The following is a 22,887-nucleotide window of genomic DNA, read 5'->3' as shown; positions in this document are numbered from 1 at the left end:
CAAGTTCAAGAGAGGAAAATTAGACCATGGTTAGAGCCCAGCAAATCCATGTACATCCACAGCTCATTTGGGGGGAGCATGGGTGCAGATTCCAATTTTGTATCTGGAACCCTGCGAATATGAGGATATCTGCTTTATCTCCACTGGCTTTGGCATGCACGGATATTTGTGGATGGTCTCTGCAGATGTGGGTACCAGTTTTGTATCTGCACAAGGCTCTGGCCATGCCATTTATCACCCCAAATCACAGATAAATATACACATCACACCCCCAGATTTTTTAAACATAGATTTAAGCAGCTTTCCTATTTTAACAACACTGCTGATGGTGCCTTGTGGTGTGACACCCTCCCCCGGGTTACACACCGGCGAGTTTGGCCCTGGGCCCTGCCCGAAGCACTGCGTACAGACTACGAGCATTCTGGAAGGCAAGGGGGCATGACACTACCCAGAGCACTCCTGCTGCTCACAAGCATTTCAGAGAAGGGCTCCGGTCCTAGCTTTGGCGTCAGAGATTCTGGATGTTCTTCCTGTGATTACTGTGTTGAGGGGATTTGTGTGCGTTCATTTTTTAATCTTGTTCGGAGAGTCACAGGTATGACAAACCCGTGGACAGCGATGAGCATGGCACTGCAGGAACATTACCTCTGACAGAAACACAAAATGTTCAGGCAATGGCAGCAGCCACCACACTGCTCAGGAAAATCGCAGGAGAATCAGTGAGGCCAATATTTACATCCTTTTGCACCAACACTGAGCCACGCTTCTTCCCTCTGCCACTGTAACCATCCAGCGTGTGATACAAAGAACATTTTATCTAGGGAGTGAGTGCCTTCTACAGCCAAGACATAATAACCAAGTTCTAAACTAGATACGGAAAGAATACTGGTGAGTCCATCCCTGCTTTTGTTACATCTCAACACAAAAAGAAACCCAACTACGCTGAAAGACATGCCCCTCATAACAGGCTGACACCCAGTTCTCTGCCTGCTGGTATCTAACCCCTAACTCCTCATTTGTCTCCCACGCAAGAGTTACTGAAAACCCCATTAAGATGTCCTGCTCTGCATCATTACCAGCAGCCTCTACTTCATACCAACAGGAAACTCCACACAAGCTCCAGCTGGCTTTCCAGTGTTAAACAGCTCAGTCAATACGACAGCACAAAGGAACAGGGAGGGGCCTGGACAACGAGGGACGAGATGTGCTGTGTGATAGAGCGAGACCCTCTGCAGAGTGCTCCGAGCAGCACTCTTCAGTCTGACTCATCAAGAGAACCGGAGGAGGGTTACTCTCTCACCTCATGAAAGCACTATGCCAAAACCGAGAGCCAGCGTAAAGCACCACCTTGGATCGGGGCAAAGACTAAGGCAATTCAGATACTCACCAGGCGAATTTCCGAACGAGTCACACGACCAGCATCCCAGCTTCCCACGTCCCTCATTGAGAGAAAACTCGGGAGGAACGCCCTGCTGAGAGAACGGATCGGCCCCCTCCTCTCCTCAGCACACTCAGGCTTTGTCTACACGGCACAGCTACCAGCAATGCGGCCAAGTCGCTAAAGGCCAGGCAGTGCAAACTCCGCTTGTCAGCAGACAAAATACCCCCACTCCCTACGAAGCAGGGTTTGCACTGTCATGGGAGCGCGCCTGCCGACGAGCTGTTTACACTGCCACCTGCCCCAGCAACATTTCTGCCAGTTGGGGAGACAGGGGCTTACAGGTTTGTCACTCAACTGGCCAAATTCCCATAGGATCTGGTCTCAGATTGGACAGATTTATAACTTTCCTTAGAGGCCCATGAGCTCGATACAAATTGCAACAAAATAAACTGACAAATGATCGGTTGTCCCATAAGGTATTTTATAAACTTGCTCATTTCCTACTGCTCACTCCCTTCAAATAATTGACCTTCTTGGTTAGGAGACACCACATTTCTGTAGCAACCTGTTCTCTGACCCACCCCACTGTGCATTGCCCCACGGTTAACACATTACAACAAGCCCTCCCCTGGAGCATGGAGGGCCAGTCTGCCTTTGTTAGTTGCTGCTGCTCTATTTCCACGTCATGATCGTCACTGCTGTTTTATACCCTGCTTTGCATTGGACACAGCAGTAATGCAAGTGACTTCCAGGCTCACCTCCTGCAAGACATTCGCTTCAGCAAGTTAGGGTCAGTCTTGAAGCCTAGACACAGGTTGTACGTCCCTTCACGGGACTCCCTGCTCCGGCAACCGCCGTGTCTGGCATGGACCATGGATGCTCCTGGACCACAAAGCCCAGGAAAAGGGAGGTCTGGTGGCAGGGCAGGAGTGTGGCAGGGGGTAGTGGCAACACAGTGGGGGGTGGGAGGAGGTGGCACAGCGGAAGCTCTGACCCCAGCAGCGATTGGGAGCTCCAGCACCAGTAGTGGCCAGGGAGCTCTGTCCCCGCCTGTGGAGCCCCAGCCTCGGCTGCTGACCTCTGCCCCAGCCCCAGAACCATGAGGCTACGCAGCTCCAGCCAGAAGCAGGGCCGGCAGCACCTGGAGAGCCCCAGCGGGCTGGGACAGCAGTGGGGGCAGGCTGGAGCCCGAAGCTGATGGCACCACAGGCCAGGAGAGGAGGGACAGTCCCTGGTTTGGCAAATCCTCTCATTCGGGACCAGTCAGGTCCCCAGGGTGCTGGGCCAGCGAGGTCCAACCTGTATCTAACCACACAAGCTTTGTGCAGACTAACAGCCCCATGGAGCCCTGAGTTTGGGGGAGTGGGAAGCAGAGGTTAAATACCTCTGCAGATGTAATGAGTTTGAGGCAGATGCTGTTCTGTGTGTCCTGCAGGGAGAGGAGTAACTGACTAAGTAACCACCCTCATCATGCCTAATGGAGGCCAGGTGGAGACTCTGGTTACCTATGGTAACGTATGGCCAACTTGTGTGGCCAGCATTCAACAGAGATACCATTGTAGGTATCATCATGGTCCCTTGGAGCATCCTGTCACAAATCCAAACTTCTGTTTGACTCCACAGTATCCTACGTTATGGGGAACCAAACAATTCCCCCAGTTCCCTAGGGCTGCGGTTCAAGTCACTGTTAGTTTATAAAAAGACCCACGTCATAGAAATTAGCAATTATATGGATAAAGCAACACAGGCTATTCCCCAGTAATGAGCCTTTAACAATCCCTGGTGTGGACTCTCTATTAAAAGGGCCATAAATCAGGGATTATTGAGATTTTTTTAGTGGGATACAAATCTAAGAGGCATAAACAAAGGTCTAGATGGGCACCAAACATCACACATTGATAACAGCACATGCGTGTGATATATCTAGAAAGCATATAGATATGGTGTACGTCCCAGCAGGATATCAAAGGCAGGATCATCTTTACCATTCTCCTCCTCCCCCCTAAGTGGGGGACATAGCGCTGAAACCATCCCTACAAACATCTGACCATTGAGATCCATACCAACATGACGGGATTAATTTTACATTACACCCCATCAAAGGGGGGCATGTAGCCTATACGTCTAGCCTGCTTGCTAGCATAGGGATAAATACATTTATTATTTCCTTCTTGCTTTGATGAGATGTTTAATACAAGAAGTTACAGTAGATTAACATTGGCAGTTTTGTTGTAACACAAGGAACTTACAGGCCACATCCTGCATGCCGAATGAAGGCAAAGCTAGCATGCACATGCCTAGGACCTTTCACCCAGATGGCAAAATCAACGCGTATCTACTTGGGACCTTTCTCCAGATCAAGCAACCTTCAATGGCATAGGGGCTTTCAAGAATACCCCAAGCAGCCGGTGCATTGTTCCTCGGAAAACACCAACATACCAGCTAAGACCAGACTGAATAACCAGGTGCGACAGAAAAAAACAAATGTGAGACAACCACAAAAGGTCCATGGTAATGAACTGACACACATAATAAAAGTGGAGAACAATGCTATACTGACCTATGGGGAAAGACACATCACCAGGAGTAAGGGAAGGAAATACAAATAAGGAGAAAAGAAAACATCCCCTGCTGAATATGCATCAATCATAGCGCCAGCTGAGGGGCGGAAGGAGAGGGGGATGTCGTCCAATTGTCCGTGGCGACGAGGGGAAGGTGAAGGTGAAGGTGAGGAGGAAGCTGGCGAACACCCAAGGCTGTTCTAGAAGGAATGGGGTGAGTATATGGAATAGAACAGAGATGTGCAGTCCCTATCTAGCTTACGAAATGTGGGGAAACGGCCTACATACCCAATGTTAACACCTCCAGCTGCTTTCATTCTGTTTTGAAACTGAAAACAGGAAAGGGCCTCTGTTGAGGTGGCTCAGCTGTCCCGATTTTAGAAGCAAACAGTTGCCAGCAGCCAGACAGCCCAATATTCAATGCAATGTGATGGAAAGTCAGGTGAAGCACAATCAACTCTTAGCAGGCCGGTGCCAACCATACCAGAAAAGATCCAGAAGCCAGACTATTCAATGAGCTCTTCCTTTGATGCCAAGGTGCTATGAGAAGAAATTGGTCTACTACTAACCAAGAACATGAAGGCACAGCGCAGATGCAAACATGGAGAAAATACACAGGGAGGTGAATTAATCCTCATGCTCTCTGCCCTCGGTTTGCCTTCTTTTTTCTTTTGGTGTCACCTAATCACAGGTTCCTGCCGTCACTCAGGATGATATCCCTTCCATATGGCACAGCCTCCCATAGACCACATGACCGCACGCCCATCACTCCTTTGGCGAGTGTCTCATTACTAAGCTAGCATCTGTAAGCAAAGGCACTCCAGAGAGAGTCCCACTGCCATTCCCTCATGTGACAGTAACAGTACTACAGGAAATCCAGCAAGTGTGGCTAAGCTCCTGGGGGCGGGCAGACACTATGTAAACAGCTCAGAGCTTGGCACTCTCAGAAAACCAAAAGACCCATGAATTTGTAGGTTGCTAAGTGCCCTTTTTATGTGCCGTTTGACAGAAAACTCTAATAAGAAAATACAACAGACACAGTAAACAAGCAAGAGGAGTTGGACCCATTTCAAACAAAGCCCAGAGTATCACTGGTTCACACAGTGCTGGAGAACACAAGCAGCCCTGTTTGGAGGAGGCAGAGAAGGTTAACTCAAAAATACTGAGAGAAATCATAGCCTCTCTAATCTCCCTCAGCAATCTCTCCTGGCTATCAAAATAAACCTCTCATTAATAGTGGGAGATTTCAACTATCCCCATATTGACTGGGTACACGTCACATCAGGATGGGATGCAGAGATAAAATTTCTTGATACCTTACATGACTGCTTCTTGGAGCAGCTAGTTCGGGAACCTACAATGGGAGACGTTATTCTTGATTTAGTCCTAAGTGCAGCACAGGATCTGCTCCAAGAGGTAAATATAACTGGACCACTTGGAAATAGTAACCATAATGTAATAAAACTTAACATCCCAGTGGTGAGAAAAACACCTCAGCCAATCAACACTGTAGCATGTAATTTCAGAAAGGGGAACTACACACAAATGAGGAAGTTAGTTCAACAGAAATTAAAAGGCACAGTGACTAAAGTAAAATCTCTGCAAGCCGCATGGAAACTTTTCAAAGACACCATAATACAGGCCCAACTTAAATGTACACCCCAAATTAAAAAACACAGTAAGAGAACCAAAAGAGTGCCACCATGGCTTAACAACCTGGTAAAAGAAGGAATGACAGATAAAAAGGCATCTTTTAAAAAGTGAAAGTCAAATCCTAGTGAGGAAAATGGAAAGAAGCATAAACTCTGTCAAAATAAGTGTAAAAATATAATAAGAATAGCCAAAAGGGAGTTTGAGGAACAGCTAGCCAAAAACTCAAAAAGTAACAGTAAAATATTTTTAAGTACATCAGAAGCAGGAAGCCAGCTAAACAATGAGTGGGGCCCTCGGATGACTGAGATGCTAAAGGAGCCCTCAAAGATGATAAAGTCATAAAGGAGAAGCTAAATTAATCCTTGTTTTAGTCTTCACAACTGAGGATACTGGGGAAATTCCCAAACATCAGTCATTCTTTTTAGGTGACAAATCTGAGGAATTGTCACAGATTGAGGTGTCATTAGAAGAGATTTTGGACCAAACTGATAAACTTAACAGCAACAAGTCACCGGGACCAGATGGCATTCACACAAGAGTTCTGAAAGAACTCAAATGGGAAATTGCGGAACTATTAACTGTGGTTTGTACCTATCCTTTAAATCAGCTTCCGTTCCTAATGACTGGAAGATAGCTAACGTGATGCTAATATTTAAAAAGGGCTCTAGAGGTGATCCTGGCAATTACAGACTGGTAAGTCTAACGTCAGTACCCGGGAAATTAGTTGAAACTATAGTAAAGAATAAAATTTGTCAGACACATGGATGAACATAATTTGTTTGGGGAAAGTCAACATGGTTTCTGTAAAGGGAAATCATGACTTACTAATCTGCTAGAGTTCTTTGAAGGGGTCAACAAACATGTGGACAAGGGGGATTCAGTGGATATGGTATACTTAGATTTCCAGAAAGCCTTTGACAAGGTCCCTCACCAAAGGCTCTAAAGTGAAGTAAAATACAGGACTATGTAGCACTTTAAAGACTAACAAGATGGTTTATTAGATGATGAGCTTTCGTGGGCCAGATCCACTTCCTCAGATCAAACAGTGGAAGAAAATAGTCACAACCATATATACCAAAGGATATTTTCTTCCACTATTTGATCTGAGGAAGTGGGTCTGGCCCACGAAAGCTCATCATCTAATAAACCATCTTGTTAGTCTTTAAAGTGCTACATAGTCCTGTATTTTGTTTCAGCTACACCAGACTAACACGGCTACATCTCTATCACTAAAGTGAAGTAAGTTATCATGGGATAAGAGGGAAGGTCCTTTTGTGGACTGATAACTGGTTAAAAGACAGGAAACGGAGGGTAGGAATAAATGGTAAGTTTTCCAAATGGTCTGTCCTGAGACCCATCCTATTCAACCTATTTATAAATGGTCCAGAGAAAGAGGTAAACAGTGAGGTGGCAAAATTTGCAGATGATACCAAACTGCTCAAGATAGTTAAGGTGGGTGACAGGGGAGGGATCACATGAGGATTACCTGTTGTGTTCCCTCCCTCTGGGGCATCTGGTATTGGCCACTGTCGGCAGACAGGATACTGGGCTGGATGGACGTTTGGTCTGACCCAGTGTGGCCGTTGTTATGTTCTAACCAGCACTGAACGGCTCAAGACCTCCATGAACTTCTAATAAATTCAATAAGTCGGCACCAGCAATGAGCAGTACTTTGGATCTATGGGAAGAACACGAGACTCAAACAAAAAAGTGTCTTAAAATTAAGCTACTTAGGCTGAAATGCTTGGAGCAACCCACAAATCAAACAAGGACAAGGGATATTTGAATCAAAGATTTCTGCAGAGGAAGAACTAACTGCCAGATCCAGCTTTGCTTATGATCAAACGATAAAAACAATCCTACCTTTGTTGAGCAATGTGATGGGATTCCCTCCAGAACTGTTTCTGAGCAGGAAGATAACTCCAGCCCATCAGCTGTGTCACTTATCTAGCATTGGAGACAAGGCATGATTTTTCATAAACAAATGGTGGAAAGGTCTGACGTGCTCTGAAACGTGAGCCCCCATATGCAGGGTGGGAGATTGGAATTAACCACTGTTCAAACCCAATCCCAAGAGACGCCGCGGACTGTCCTGCTGATTGCAGATATGCTCCACTTTCCACTGCACACATTACGCAAGAAGAGACACCGTGCTCCCTATGATCCTGGGAAAGACACCGACTCGCCCACTACAACTTAACACTGACCGAGCAAGGCAGGGGCCTAACTTTATTAAGAGTGAGCATAATAATAAAGATCAAATGCCTCCTCCAGGGCTAAACGCCTAACCTGTGTGCTGCATGAGGGATGAAAAATGTGTGGAAATGGGTAATTAAAGGCGATCGCAGCACATAAACACACAGCAGCAGGAGCAGAGTTGAGCAGGCAGATCCTGACTCGCCTCCTGAATTTTTCACTTTTCAGCCTTCACATATTTTTAGCTCCGTGTGTTTCTGTGTTAGTTGCTGAGAGGGTACAGAATAGAACACAACGGACTTGAGTGGGTAAGGAAGACAAAACAAGACTCAGCCTGGTGCTACTGCAAGCAGGCAACTCTTGGGCAAATCTGACAGATACTCCATGGGAGATCTATCAGAGAGGCTGTGCTCCCAAGAGAGATTTAGGGTAAAACTGGAGATGAGCTTGCAATACGATAGAAGGCAAAAAAAACCCAATCTGACCATGCTGCATGTGCCGAAGTATCACTTCACAGACCCAGGGGAGATCATGCCTAGAACATCGCCTCCAAACGGTCACCACGAACAACCGGGACAGAACTGACCAATAGATCACTCAGGGAGCTGACAGGACTGGCACACAAGACAAGCTGCCAGTGCTACAGAGATTGGCTGAAGGGCCAGAGGGGATCTGATAACCATCTGTAAGCGTGTGAAGGATGGAGACCCAGGATGTCTATGGTTGCACCTTTGCCTGGTGAAATTAACAGAGCAAAGAGAAAGACTACCTCCCCATAAAACGCCCTGCGGGTGAGAAGCAAGCCACCGCAATGCAGTAAAGCACAGTAAAGTGCACCTCAGAAGGGCCTACGTGGGCCATTATTGTGCACTTTAGATTTCAAGCCCCCTGGAACACTGCGTACACAAGCCCTAAACTGAAATGAAGAAAAAACTCCCTCTGCACCTGCGGAAGGGGCTATAGCTGTCAAGAGTTAGTACTTCAACAAACTACCATTTATCTGTATCCATCCTGTCCAGCAATACACATACTGTCTGTGATTCTATTACTGTTCATGACACCTCCCTGGACTTCCTTTACTTTGAACTTTAGAGCGCTCTCAGAAGCCTCCTTTTGTTTAAATTGCCCTTTCTGAAGTCTAGCATGACTGGGTCACATTTTGATACCCAACCTGGCTTTGAAATAATACTAAGTGCCTTCAGCTCCTATCACTTCCTGACTTAGCGCCCGTGTATACTCAAAAACATACTGGTTGGTCCTAATTCTGCTCCAGCAGACACACACACAAGCACTGTGGTACCATCGCCCCCTCCCTCTGCCAGCAGGCTCTCACGAAGCTTCCATGGCACCACCAGCGAGAAATTTCCACAGGTACATTCATGCAGTCCATGATTATAGACTAGAACTCCCCTTCCGACACAGGCTTTGCACACTAGTGCCAGAGTGCCTATGGAAGTGGGAACGGTTCCAACATCCTGTCTGTCACAGAGACCAGGACTAGCTGCTTGAAACGAATGTGCAAGAGTCACTGTACGAAGGACAATTACAGAGTAGCCTGCCTAGAAGGGAAGTCTTTTTCTAGCCCTTCATTTAATGTATGATTTATGCTATGATGGAGGGTTTATGGCTCTCATTTCAAAGCAATTAATCTAATGTAACTGTGAATGCGTTACTCCTCCTGAAGGATGCTGACCTTAGTTTAGACTGCAGTCATTATTAGTGATTCAACTACCGTTACTTTCTAAATCCCACCACTGTGTGTTACCAAAGGCTAACCTCAGAACAACCTCTTGTGTGCTCTAGAACTAGAAATTGCTTCTCTAACCTTTGCTCCGACATGATATCATGATCACTTCATACGCAGGTAGTTAATGTCACCCATAATTACTGCTTTATTAGATTTAATTTCCTTTTTTATCTTCATCAACATTGGCCGGGGTCCTTTTCCAAATCAGGAGACACTCAGATAAAATAGTGAGGCGGGTCAAACAGGCAAGCAGGTAGATGGAAAACATCCCCACAACTATATCTGTATTCATAACTAGGGACCGTGAACAGACAAGCGTTTCATGTAAACATTTCTCACCATGAAGTAAAACAAAAAATGTTCTCGATTTCCTGTAAGATAGTTAAGACATGGCAAGCCGATGATAAAAAAATAATTTCAGGGAAAAAGGGATGTTTCCTTCTCATTTACAGGCAGTCCCTGGGTTACGTACAAGATAGGGACTGTAGGTTTGTTCTTAAGTTGAATTTGTATGTAAGTCGGAACTGGTACATATTGTAGGGGAAACTCTAGCCAAACATTTCTCCAGAGCTCAGTTTTATTCTCCCACACCTCACTTCCCTCAGTCCTTTATTCTCAAGCTGAGGTGTCTGCTGAGAAAAGCCGCTCTGCGTCTCCCTGGTCTGCTGGGGGGGGCGGGGCGCTAGCTTCGCGTTTTCCTGGTCTGCTGGGGGGAAGCAGCTAGTGCGGGGTTGCCTCACCCCGTTTGTAAGTAGGGATCCGATGTAAGTCGGATCCATGTAACCCGGGGACTGCCTGTATATTGGGCCCCTTTTTCACTGCTCTGCAAAATGCAAAGACAGTAAAAGCTCTATTATCCGACACTCAATTACCTGGCATTTCTGAGCTCACCCCTACTCAGCACTACTCAACCGCAAAAGAGGCAGAAGACAAGAAAGCAAGGGTGCGTCAGAGCGTCATTACAGATTCTGGAGCAGAAGGGCTAACCTGCTTGCTTGCCTATAGATGCAGACATTTATTATTTCCTTCTGGCTTTGATGATAGAAGTTTCAGCAGATTTATACTGGCAGTTTGGCTGTATCACAAGGGACTTACAGGCCACATCCTAAATGCTGAGCTAAGGCAAACCTGGCATACCTATGCCTGCGACCCTTCAGCCAGATAGCAAATGTAACTTGCATCTGTTTGGGACATTGCTAGATGGTGAGAAGAAAAAGTGACTTTCCATGGGATAGGGGCTTCCAAGGATACCCTCAAACTTAGCAAGGACATCATCATTTAGAAAACCCCCAAATAAGCGGCTGATTAACTGGCATCCCCCATTCCTCCAGCATGCCTGACAACCAAGCCTTCACCGTATTTTGAATTCACCCTGAGCAGTGTAACACTCTCGAAATAAATGACAATCAGCGCCTAGGATTCATACTCATTTAAGGTTGAGAGATCAGGCACTCATAAATCAGGAAATTCAGAGCTGATCCTGAAAAATCATCCTTAACTGTGCTTCCTGTGGCTTATGACCGATCTTCCTCTCAAACTGCTCCTGCATATGTACAGAAAGCTAAGCCTGAATTCCTTGTACAACACCCTGCATAGCAAGCTGCCCAACACCACAAGAGCCTGCACATCCTGCTCAGCTTACATCTAGCACCCTCTTCCGCAGTAGGGATGTTAAATTGCGGGCAACTGACTAATCGAATAATCAATGCATTTTTCATCAACTATTCGACTGGTCGACAGGGTGTCTCCGCCTTTGAAGTATAGAAACAGCCCTAGGGCTGTTGTTACATTTGAAAGGCAAACGCGCCATATCCCTGCTGACCCCGGGCTCCCTGCAGCGTTGCCGCCTTGAAATGCCGACTTGAGAGCCCAGCATCAGGCTCCTCCTGGCATTTCAAACCAACAGCGCTGCGTGGAGCCCAGGATCAGCTGGGGAGTCCCAGCGCATAAGCATTTGCTAATCAGACAGTCGACTAGTCCTTCACATCCCAATTCCTTGGCAGAGGAATTTTGGAACTTTCAGAGTAACTTCCTGCTTGCAAGGCCCGGGAAGCTGCAGCCAGTCTGCAGCAAATCAAGCCCTGCAGGAAGAACATACTCTTGTTCCATACGTCCCCTTTTATAGCCCATGACAAGTCCCCAGATCTCCACACAACAGAGCAGACCAAGCTTTGTCCCAGGGCTGTCTTTCTGCTCCTGTTTTATTGCAGACACTATTGCAATATTCCCATATGTGCATCCGTCTTTTCCCTAAATCTCTCTTGGTAACACAGACTCTCTAACAGATCTGTGAAGCAGTAGCTAGGGCTTACACGCAACATTATATCATGCGCATCTGACAGAAACGACAAATCTTCACTTCCCACGATAACGCCACCCATGATCTAAATGCCTCCAGTTGCTTCTCTTTGACCAAGAAGGGAGGGGAAGGAAGTTTGTTGTCTAGGAGAGGTCCAAGTTAGACTTTTTACTTACTCTAGAAGTTCCCACTATCACAATTACAAGGATGCTCTCTCTATAAATCAATGACCCCTCCCAAGTTTTACACATCCTCTTTACCAAGGGAACTGCCCCATACTAATAAACCAATTCAAGATAAACCTGGATCCTAATAAAAAAATCCGTCTGACAGAGTGATGTACCTCACAAAGAACTGTCCCTTTGTAATGAAGACTTTTGCAGGCAACAAATGGAAAGACCTTTGAAAAAAGGCTCCTTCCATCTGGTATCTGTAGAAGCTTCACAGCTTTGCTATTGAAGTTATTCGCTCTTTCCTTCCAGGCTGTAGCCTTTAAGTGACCTTGTGTAAGACGTAAAGGGGATATATAATGTGCTGCCTTCTGGGACACTATTCAATAAAATTTTACAAGAAAAGAAATTATTGCTAGTTGGGTTTTCAATTCATTCATGCATTAACGTGCTGAAATGTACACTGCCAGTCATTAGGATCTGATTCAACACACACACACACACTTTACAGCACTTAGGAGGAAAGCCATTTCAATTCTGTTAGTTGCCAAAACTTACATTCCTGAAGGCAAAAGCTTTATATAGAAAGGAAAAAGCAAATTTTAATGGAAAAACGTTAATTTGGAAACAAGCTGAGGGGAAAAAAGGAAACCCTCCTGCAGCATTCAGCAAAAAGGAAATAGCCAATCTCCATCCTTAAAAAAAGCTAATGCCCAAGTTCTCCCCCGACAGAAGCTGCAGCATCAAACCAAGCATTTCAAATGAGCGGAAGGATGGCGTACGGCCTCCCTTGTCGATCCCCTCAACAGCTGTTTTTCTGGTTAGGGTGTGCGACCTCCCCCAGGCCTTTGACACCTGCAGACTGGATAGAGCGCCACTCTCCATTTGGTGTGGCCCTTCAGCGCTGCTCTGCCGTGTCACTTCCCCACTGCAAGGGGCAGAGTTCCTTTTACTGGAGTGTTCTTTGTAAGCTCTCTCAGCTCCGCTGTAGCCCAGTGCTTTTCCATAATAATGCATATGCACCCAGAGGCAACAACCCGCATATTTTACAGACTGAATATATGACAAATTAATTCAAAGTATTAAACCCACAAAAAGGTTATTACATTTTAATTGTAACATTACAGCCCTGGCCTTGCCGGGTAGTGCCTGGCTGCATGTCTAAAGAAGCTGCTACCGGTAACAGCTCTCTAGTCCGGCACCCTCGTGACCTGATTGGTGCCAAACCAGAGAATTTGCCGGCCCATGGGAGATCAATATTGTCTAGCAGCATAACCTAAATGGCTTCTTAGAGCCCAGCTCACGGGGCTCTTAGAAACCATTTAGGGGTAAATTAGAGCTAAAGAACAGCACAGAACACTGAGAGCCAGGCCTGGGGCCAGCAAACAAACTTTATGGGACCAGAGGGGAACCTGGCTACCCCCATGATAAGTGGACATCCAGCTAACTAAAATCCTGCTGGACCACGGGTGTTGCTGGACCACAGTGTGCTGGATTAACGAGGCTCAACCTGTATTAACAAGGATATTCATTATGCTGACACACAACATAGCCAGGGTCTGGAAAGTTCTGGTAGTAGAGAAAAGTGCTGCTGCACTTGCAGGTGTGGGAGCACAGCACACCTCAAATGTCCAAAAACTTTAAAAACAACCAATAGTCTGGTAGCACCTTAAAGACTAACAAAGCCTGTAGATGGGATCATGAGATTCCGTGGGCACAGCCCACTTCTTGTCTGGTCATCTGAAGAAGTGGGTTTTGCCCATGAAAGCTCATGATGCCATCTACAGGCTTTGTTAGACTTTAAGGTGCTACCAGACCATTGGTTGTTGTTTAAGTTATTCCCGTTACAGACTAACTTGGCTCCCCTGAAGCTTGTAAATGCCAAGTCACCATGCCTTGCATTGCTGTGCATCAGGACCAGGAGCCCACTGCTCTAGTCTCTGTGCAACACCAGGGCACTGTTCTGAATTTTGATGTAGCCTGGCTCTTTGGTTTGAAAAGGTTGCCAACCCCTGTGTGTCGGGTGCATTCACAGAAGACCCTTTGCGGGGGCCTTCCTGGGGTGCTGACAAAGCCACCGCCACTCGCCTTTCTGCTCTCTGGGGCTCCTCACTGCCCTGTCCTGCTGGGCCTGCTACCTGGTCTCCCCCAACCAAGGCGCGGAGCTGAGATCACCCCCAAGAGGCAGTACAGACACAATCTCTCCAGGGCCAAAGAAAATGCAGTTTACGGTCCAGCTTCCTGGGATACCACTCCTCAAATGGGATCAGAACCCCAAATGAATTATTTGGGTAAGCCCCTTTAGCAGTGAAAGGGGTAATGTACACACTAGCTGCTCCCCCAGATAACAATTATTTACAGGGTTCAACAAATAATACAATCTACTCACCCTTGGCGAGCAGATTGTAACCCGGAAGAGCTGGGTTCGGGCGATCTGCGCATTAGCAGATCACCGGACAGCGTGGCTGGCGAGCGCGGCTGGTGAGCAGGGCTCACCACGGTTCGGCAAGCCCTGATTATTTATATTGGGCTTGATAGAAAATAAAGTATGGAGGACAAGCAGTAGGATTTAAGTGGTTACAGGTGAGAGCAGGCAGAGCAAAGTAGATTACAAACTCAAAATAACAGAAAACGCTGAGCTAATTCTACCACTAAAACCTCAGTACACAAACTCATTACAAACTCACCCTAAAACCGGCTCTTTTCCAGCTAATCCTTCAAAACTAGGGCTGTGCCTCACCCTGGGGTCTTTGTACCTCCCCTCAGGTGTGTCCACCAGCCAGAAACCCAACCTGTGAGTTTACTCTTGTTTTTAAAGATTCCCTCTTCCCTGGAATTTTGTTTCTACATTCCACCCTTCCAGCTGGGGTGGACTGGTGACTTTCCCAGCCCAACCACTACTACCACTTAAGAATGAAGGAGATTATTTACAGTTGGTCATCTAGACATTGAGGGGCACACCCTTGATGGCTTTCCATTCCCACATTTAAAATCACAATGCATTCCGCACTCCATGAGTCTAACTTTACACACAAGAATGACAGCAAAATAAGATACACAGACCCAGCGGATCATGACACGAAGACTGACAGGTCACATGAGATAGTTTGCCCAAAGCACCTTTGAGTTAGGCATGCGTGTGTCCACAAGTTCATTTTCTAACGCATGGGGGGAGGAGCATCACACCCTGCTTTAACCTGTTGTATTTGGTTACCAGTAACCTTTTCAGTGACTACTGGAGACTTATGAAATCTGACAGAATGGAAACGATCAAGCTCAGTAATACAAAACACTTCAGATTACAGAGACCACAACCACGCCTGAAAGGGTCAGTCCTTTGATCTTTCTTTCTGTTCTCCTCACTATTCAGCACCCACCTTCCAAGAAAAACCAGAAGTATTTTCTTCCTGCTGTGCGCGTAAGGAAGACGAGAGAGACTAGATCATCACCAGTTCTGGCTCCGCAGTGAGGGTTCATAAAGATAGGCTGTCGTTATTCAGACAGTGCTCACAAGAGAGCCGATTGCTACTGAAACATTTTTTTAACTGAAAACTGCAAGCTGAGGGACAATTGTATGATCCACAGGACCAAACTGTCTACAGTTGGGCACTATCACTTTGAGAACACACCACACAACCCTGCTTTCACCAGCATTACTAGAAGACTTCTAAGACAATGCTGATTGTTGAGAACCACAGTCACTCGGTCCATTTTTTAAAAGTTCCACTCAAATTTATCACACTACATGCAAGCCAGACTTCTAGCTAACCGAGAATCTCATAAAGCCTCTTTCATCACCAGGGAGTGAGAGGGAGAGCTAGTGTCTGTTTGCTTTACCGAATACATTACATTAAAACCAAAAGCAATGTCATTGTCACTAAAAGAGCTTGAAGCAATTCTGCTGTGATGGCATGTATGTGTGATGGATTAACTACAAGCCTTTTTAACCCATTAGTGACTCCATATGCACATATGCCTATCTCTGGATGCAGTCTGTCAAATGCTGGTGAGTTAAGTGTTAAACAACAGTGCATGTAACTACTGTAACTTGCAAAGCAGCTCAATTACACAGGTCCAAATATTTACCCCACAAGAAAGGACCTGCCGACTTTAGCAAATGAGCCCCAAGCCTTCCAACGCATATCGCTCGTATCATTTGCAATTTCCCTTGTTAACATCCTGAGCTCAGAGGGGCAATGAAAAGGTCAAAATTGTACTAAGACAATGCTGAAATATTTATCAAACCACTACCTTCAAACATTTCCAGTTAATACTAATACAGAAAAATGTGTACCTCCTGGGGCTTTGTAAATTCAGGATGCATAGCACAGAATGTTTAAAGCTATAGTTAACAGGTTTCAAGCCATTAATTGTCAATACAGTTGATTAGAAACCACAAAAATAAAATTTGATTGGAATTCTTTTCAAACTAAACATTAGCAAAAAATGCCTTGCCACCAATAATTGCTCCTGTGTCATTCTCCTGGATACCTGAAAGTCTGAGGCAACTGTAAAGGAAAACCAGCTCTTTATTCTTTTATTAGTCCCTTGAATTTATTCAAGTGGGTTTGAAACTTGAACTGTACAAGACAATCTTTTGAACCAATCTATGCTGAGTTACTGATAAATGTCCTCTAAACCTAGATACTTCTAAAGAAAACATTATACTGGAACGGTTACACTGGGTCAAATCAAAGTCTCCATCTAGCCCAGTATCCTGTCTTACAGTAGTGGTCAAAGCCAGGTGCCCCAAAGGGAATGAACAGAAGAGGTAACCATTAAGTAATTCAACCGGTCACCCAGTTCCAGCTTCTGGCAAACGGAGGCTGGGGACACCATCCCTGCCCATCCTGTCCAAGAGCCATTGATGAACCTATTCTCCATAAATTTATCCAGCTCTTTTTGAACACTGTTATTCTAATCTTGGCCTTCACAACATCCTCTGGTAAGGAGTTTCACAGGTTGTCTGTGCATTGTGTGAAGTACTTCGTTTTATTTGTTTTAAACCTGCTACCTATTCATTGTATTTGATGACCCCCTAGTTCTTGTGTTATTGGAAGGAGAAAATAACTTTTCTTTCTTCATTTTCACCACACCAGTCATGATTTTATAGACCTCTATTATATTTCGTGCCCCCCCCCAGTCATCCCTTTTCCCGAGATGAAAGGCCCAGTCTTACTAATCTCTCCTCACATGTCAGCTGTTCTATACCCCGAATCATTTTTGCTGCCCTTTTCTGAACTTTTTCCAACCCAGTGCCAAGAGATATGTTTTGAGATGAGGCGACCACACCTGCACACAATATTCATATGGATTTATATAGAGGCAATAAGATATTCTATCTCATTCTCCATTCCTTTTTTAGGTATTACTAACATTCTGGGTTTTTTCTGACTGCTGCTGCACATTGAGTGGATGTTCTCAGAGAACTATCCACAATGATTCCAAGATCTTTCTTGAGTGGTAACAGCTAATTTAGTCTCCATCATTTTACATGTATACTTGGGATGATGTTTTCCAATGTGCATTACTTTGCATTTATCAACATTGAATTTCATTTGCCATTTTGTTGCACAGTCACCTTCTTTTGTGATAGAAATGTAGCCGTGTTAGTCTGGGGTAGTTGAAGCAAAATGCAGGACAATTAGCACTTTAAAGACTAACAAGATGGTTTATTAGATGATGAGCTTTCGTGGGCCAGACCCACTTCCTCAGATCAAATAGTGGAAGAAAGTAGTCACAACCATATATACCAAAGGATACAATTAAAAAAAAATGAACAAATATGAAAAGGACAAATCACATTGCAGAACAGAAGGGGGATGCGGGGGGGTGGGAAGGGGGAGGAAGGAAGGTAAGTGTCTGTGAATTGCTGATATTAAAGGTAGGGAGAGTGGGATGTTTGTGAGTTAATGGTATTACAGGTGATAATTGGGGAAACTGTCTTGGTAATGGGTGAGAAAGTTCAAAGACTTGTTAAGTCCTTGTTGGTAAGTGTCGAATTTTAACATGAATGACAGTTCAGAGGATTCCCTTTCAAGTGCAGATGTAAAAGGTCTTTGTAGCAGAATGCAGGTGGCTAAGTCATTTAGAGAGTGTCCTTTCTGGTTAAAGTGGCAAGAAACTGTTTTCTCTTTGTGATCTTGTCTGATATCTGTTTTGTGGGCATTAATCCTTTGGCGAAGTGTCTGAGATGTTTGTCCAATGTACATAGCAGACGGACACTTTCGGCACATGATAGCGTAGATTATATTTCTGGATGCGCAGGAATATGTGTTCTTGATCTTATAACTCACTTGGTTAGGTCCAATAATGGTATCAGCAGAATGAATATGTGGACAAAGCTGGCAACGGGGTTTGTTGCAAGGGAAGGTACCAGGGTTGGTATTAGTGTGGTATGTCCTGTGGTGGTTGGTAAGAATCATCTTGAGGTTAGGTGGTTGTCTATAGGAGACTATGGGTCTGTCTCCCAGAGCCTCTTTGAGTATGGTATCCTGTTCCAATATAGGCTGTAGTTTATTGATGATGTGTTGGACAGGTTTAAGTTGGGGGTTGTAGGTGATGACAAGTGGTGTTCTATTGTTGGTTTTCTTGGGTCTGTCTTGAAGTAGATGGTTTCTAGGTATTCGTCTGGCTCTTTCAATTTGCTTTTTTGTTTCTCTGGGTGGGTAGTTGAGATTTATAAATGCTTGGTAGAGATCCTGAAGCTTCTGGTCTCTGTCAGTGGGGTTAGAGCAGATGCGGTTGTATCGAAGGGCTTGGCTATAGACGATGGATCGTGTGGTGTGTTCTGGATGGGAGCTGGATGCATGTAGGTAACTGTATGAGTCGGTGGGTTTTCTGTAGAGAGTGGTGTCTAATTTTCCATTGTTGATTTGTACGGTGGTGTCCAGGAAGTGGATCTCTCGTGTAGAATGGTCCAGGCTGAGGTTGATGGTGGGGTGTAGGTTGTTGAAATCTCTGTGGAATATCTCCAGTGTTTCTTGGCCATGTGTCCAGATCATAAAGATGTCATCGATGTACCGTAGGTAGAGGAGGGGTGAAAGGGATCCTTCTTTTGTGAGATCCTTCTGAAGCTCTTCACAGGCTGTTTTGGAATAAACTATCTTGAGCTGCTTTGTATCATCTGCAAATTTTGCCACCTCACCGCTTACCCCTTTTTGCCATATCAAATTACGTAACAAGTACAACCATCACAGCTCACATAGATTACAGTAAATAGTTTAGTAGCACCTTAAAGACTAACAAAACATGTGGATGGGATCATGAGCTTTGGTGGGCACAGCCCGCTTCTTCAGATGACCGGAGTGTTGAAAGTCCAGATCCCAGAATAAATAAGGGAAGGGGGGTGGAGGGGGGAATGGAGATAGTGAGGAGATAAACTTCAGAGGGATAGCTGAGTTAGTCTGTAAGAGGAAAGACTTAAAAAACAACATATGGTCTCTAGTAGCTCCTTAAAGACTAAGTAGTTACAAGAGGCTGACAAGAATCATTCGTTTCCACTTGGAAAGGAAGATGATCAACACCAGATTCTACACAGACATCAAGAACCATTAGCACCTTCATTGTTTGGCTGGTTGATAATGTGCATGCCATCCAATGTCACAATTCATACTATTTGCACTAAAATTAAACTTGTGAATGAAGTTAAGTTCCAATCCTTCTCTGTGTATTTGGCTTGTAGAATTGGTCTGAAACAAAACAGCGACTTTGGAGATCCATTAACGAGTACCCAGGAAGATTAAAGTGTTCTCCAACAGGTTTCTGTGTGTTGCCTTTTCAGATCTCTGATTTGTGTCCATTAATTCTTTCCCGTAGAGACTGTCCAGTTTGGCCAATACACATGGCAGTGGTGCATTGCTGGCATAGATCACATTAGTGGATATGCAGTTAAATGAGCCTTTGATTTGGTGCCTGATGTCTTTGGGTCCAGTGACGAAATCGCTGGTGTAGATGATGTGTGTGCAGAGTTGGCAGCGGAGCTGATGCAGGGGTGGGTTCCTGGATGATGATGATGATGATGATGATGGAGGTATGTTGTGTGATTACTGCAAAGAATTACTTTGAGGCTAAGGGGTTGTCTATAAGCGAGAATTGGCCTTTCCCCCAAGGCCTCCGAGAGTGAGGGGTCATTTTGTAGGAGAGGTTGTAGGTTGTTGATGCGCTGGAGGGGTTTAAATTGAGGACTGTAGGTGATAAGTGAAATTCTGTTGTTTTCTCTTCTGGGCCTGTCTTGAAGTAGTTCATGTCTGGGTACTTTTTTGGCTCTCTCAATCTGTTTTTTCACGTCACCGGGTAGATATTTCAGGTTTTAAAATGCTATGTATAGATCCTGTAGGGGTTTTGAAGCAAAATGCAGGACAATGTAGCATTTTAAAGACTAACAAGATGGTTTATTAGATGATGAGCTTTCGTGGGCCAGACCCACTTCCTCAGATCAAATAGTGGAAGAAAATAGTCACAACCATATATACCAAAGGATACAATTAAAAAAAATGAACACATATGAAAAGGACAAAGGGGTTTTGTCTCTGTTTGCGGGATTGGAGCAAATACGGTTGTATCTTAGGTCTTTACTATATACAATAGATTGGAAAATGTGTCCTGGATGGAAGCTAGAGGCATGAATGTAACTGTAGCGGTTGGTGGCTTTCCGGTACAGGCAGTCCCCGGGTTACGTACAAGATAGGGACTGTAGGTTTGTTCTTAAGTTGAATTTGTATGCAAGTCGGAACTGGTACATATTGTACCCAGGTGTCCCTGATTCAGCCGCTGCTGAAACTGACCAGCGGCTGACTACAGGAAGCCGGAGGCAGAGCTGCTTTGCCCCGAGCTTCCTGGAATCAGCCGCTGACTAAGATTGTGGTTGGATAGGTGGACAATGTTGTTAGGTGAGTTGAAAGCATCGGGAATGAGAGATCCTGAGGCATGTAGGAGTTTGGACAGTTTACGGTGCTTTTTCTTCTGAAGGGAGATGAAGTGATCCTTGTAGGTGGTTTCTTGAATTTTAGTGAAGTCTGGAAAAGATGAAGTGTGTGTGGAAGTTTGGTGTTTTACAACAGTTTCTAATGTTGAGAGTTCCTCCTTGATTTTCTTCTGTTTGTTGTATAGAATGCTGCCAAGGTGGTTTGTGAGACTACCAGATTATATTAAGTACTGCATGCACAGTCCTCCAGCCAGTCTTCAGTGGGATCAAAGTTAACACACGTGTGCCCTGAAGAAATTCACAAGCTGGATGGAAGCAGAGCAATGTTAGCAATATCCTAAAAAACCCACAAGCTTTTAATACCCTATTAAAAACTGGCCAGACTGTGGTTTGAATGGTTAACATGACTAACTGGACCAGCTAGTGAATTTATTGATGTCTATAGACCAGATTACCTGTGCTATTTCTACAAGCCTCTCCCAGAAAGTTTAAGGCGACTAATTGGTGTCTCAATTCAACAAATATTGAAATAAAGTGAAATTTTTCCATGAAACTAATTCCTCCCAGCATGAAACAGGTAGGCCTGTGAGCTGATTTCACAGGCTCTTCTCTTCAGTGAGCTTCCCAGCAGAGTGCTGAGGAAGGAGAGCGGGAGAGAGCATTATGAATGGCTGTGTGGTATTTCATTACTAAATGATTGCTGACAGCCAGGCAGCCCCATTCTCTGCTTGCTACATTCAGCCAGAAGGCCCAACCGCATTTTATAGCAGGGACAAGTGGGACATTTTTTACTGCGTTGCTTTATTGCTTTTCTCCCCCAGGAACTCTCTAATAGATGGAAAAGGTACTGCATACCATTACAGCCTCTCCTATCCCAGCGATGCTGCACAAAGCACAGGATGGCTTGATGCTACTATCTGACCCAGTGATCACTAATGCGGGATAATAGCTCACAGGCTGTCTTGCACTCTCTGCGGGACACATTCACCCCTTACAAGAGCAAGGAGGTACTGCCCGACATTCCTCTCCCTAGGGTATTTTTTCAGCAGCATGCACACACTTCAAGACAGCGTGTACATTCGCTAGATTAGATATGGCCCACCCAACAGTGCCACACGACTTGACAGGTGAGTGACATCCAGAACTAGAAGATGGGGAGAGAAACAGAAAACTCAGACAATGTGGGTTCTGCACTATTTGGAATGACACTATACACGCGCCAGTCACTCACAAGGAGAAGGAAACCATTTTTACACATAACCATAAACAATCACGGACCGTTCTCCTATTATTCATTTTCATATTATATCCAATAGAGACTCCAATTGCTATTTAAACCCAGGGTCCTGGCTGTAGACTTTAAGATGGATTACATCAGAACTTGTCCATAGGGAACCCCTTCCTCACCATGTTCCAGCCAATAAAGTTATAAACGCTACATCTCTTTCAATTGGCAGCAGGGGCCCACTCTAGAACACCGTCAATGCAGCCTCTTGGGTGTGCATTTCCCTCCCCTCTTAAACCCCCTTTCATGTTCTCTAATGTCCCTTTTGACAAGACGCTCCTGGGGAAAGCCGGAGTTTGCATCGCAGATGGATTCCAAATACTCTGCCTGCAGTCGGATCTAGACTCCACACTGGCAGTTCAAATCTGTAAGCAAGCAGAGTTGAGAGTTCCACCTCTTTTACTTACCCATTGCAATAGTAAATTCCTGGCCTCCAGTCCAACATAGGAACACAAGCAGCATGAGAAATTGGGGGAAAGGAAGATAATCAAAACATACATGCTTTTATCTAATATACACATTTTTGTTAATTAAATAAGCTTCAACGATAGCTGTCTCTCGGTCAATTCACGGTTATTTGGTCAACGACAAGAAAAGTACTGCCTTTCCTCCCATTAAGTAATGCACTCATCTAGTACAACTTTAGAAGCAGGAGCAATTAATCACAGG

The 22,887-nt window shown here is 45.0% G+C and overlaps 1 protein-coding gene across 10 annotated transcripts in view; it reads right to left on the bottom strand.

Annotated features, from left to right (window-relative positions):
• The window catches only part of PTPRF (protein tyrosine phosphatase receptor type F), a 572,086-nt gene that overhangs the window by 328,381 nt on the left and 220,818 nt on the right, over positions 1 to 22,887 (bottom strand). The gene's annotated exons all lie outside the window — the stretch shown is intronic.

Source organism: Pelodiscus sinensis, chromosome 9, assembly GCF_052426305.1.
Source record: "Pelodiscus sinensis isolate ZL-2025 chromosome 9, ASM5242630v1, whole genome shotgun sequence".
Taxonomy (NCBI): domain Eukaryota; kingdom Metazoa; phylum Chordata; order Testudines; family Trionychidae; genus Pelodiscus; species Pelodiscus sinensis.
The sequence above is the reverse complement of the archived record's forward strand: the minus strand, read 5'-3'. Positions and strand labels throughout refer to the sequence as shown.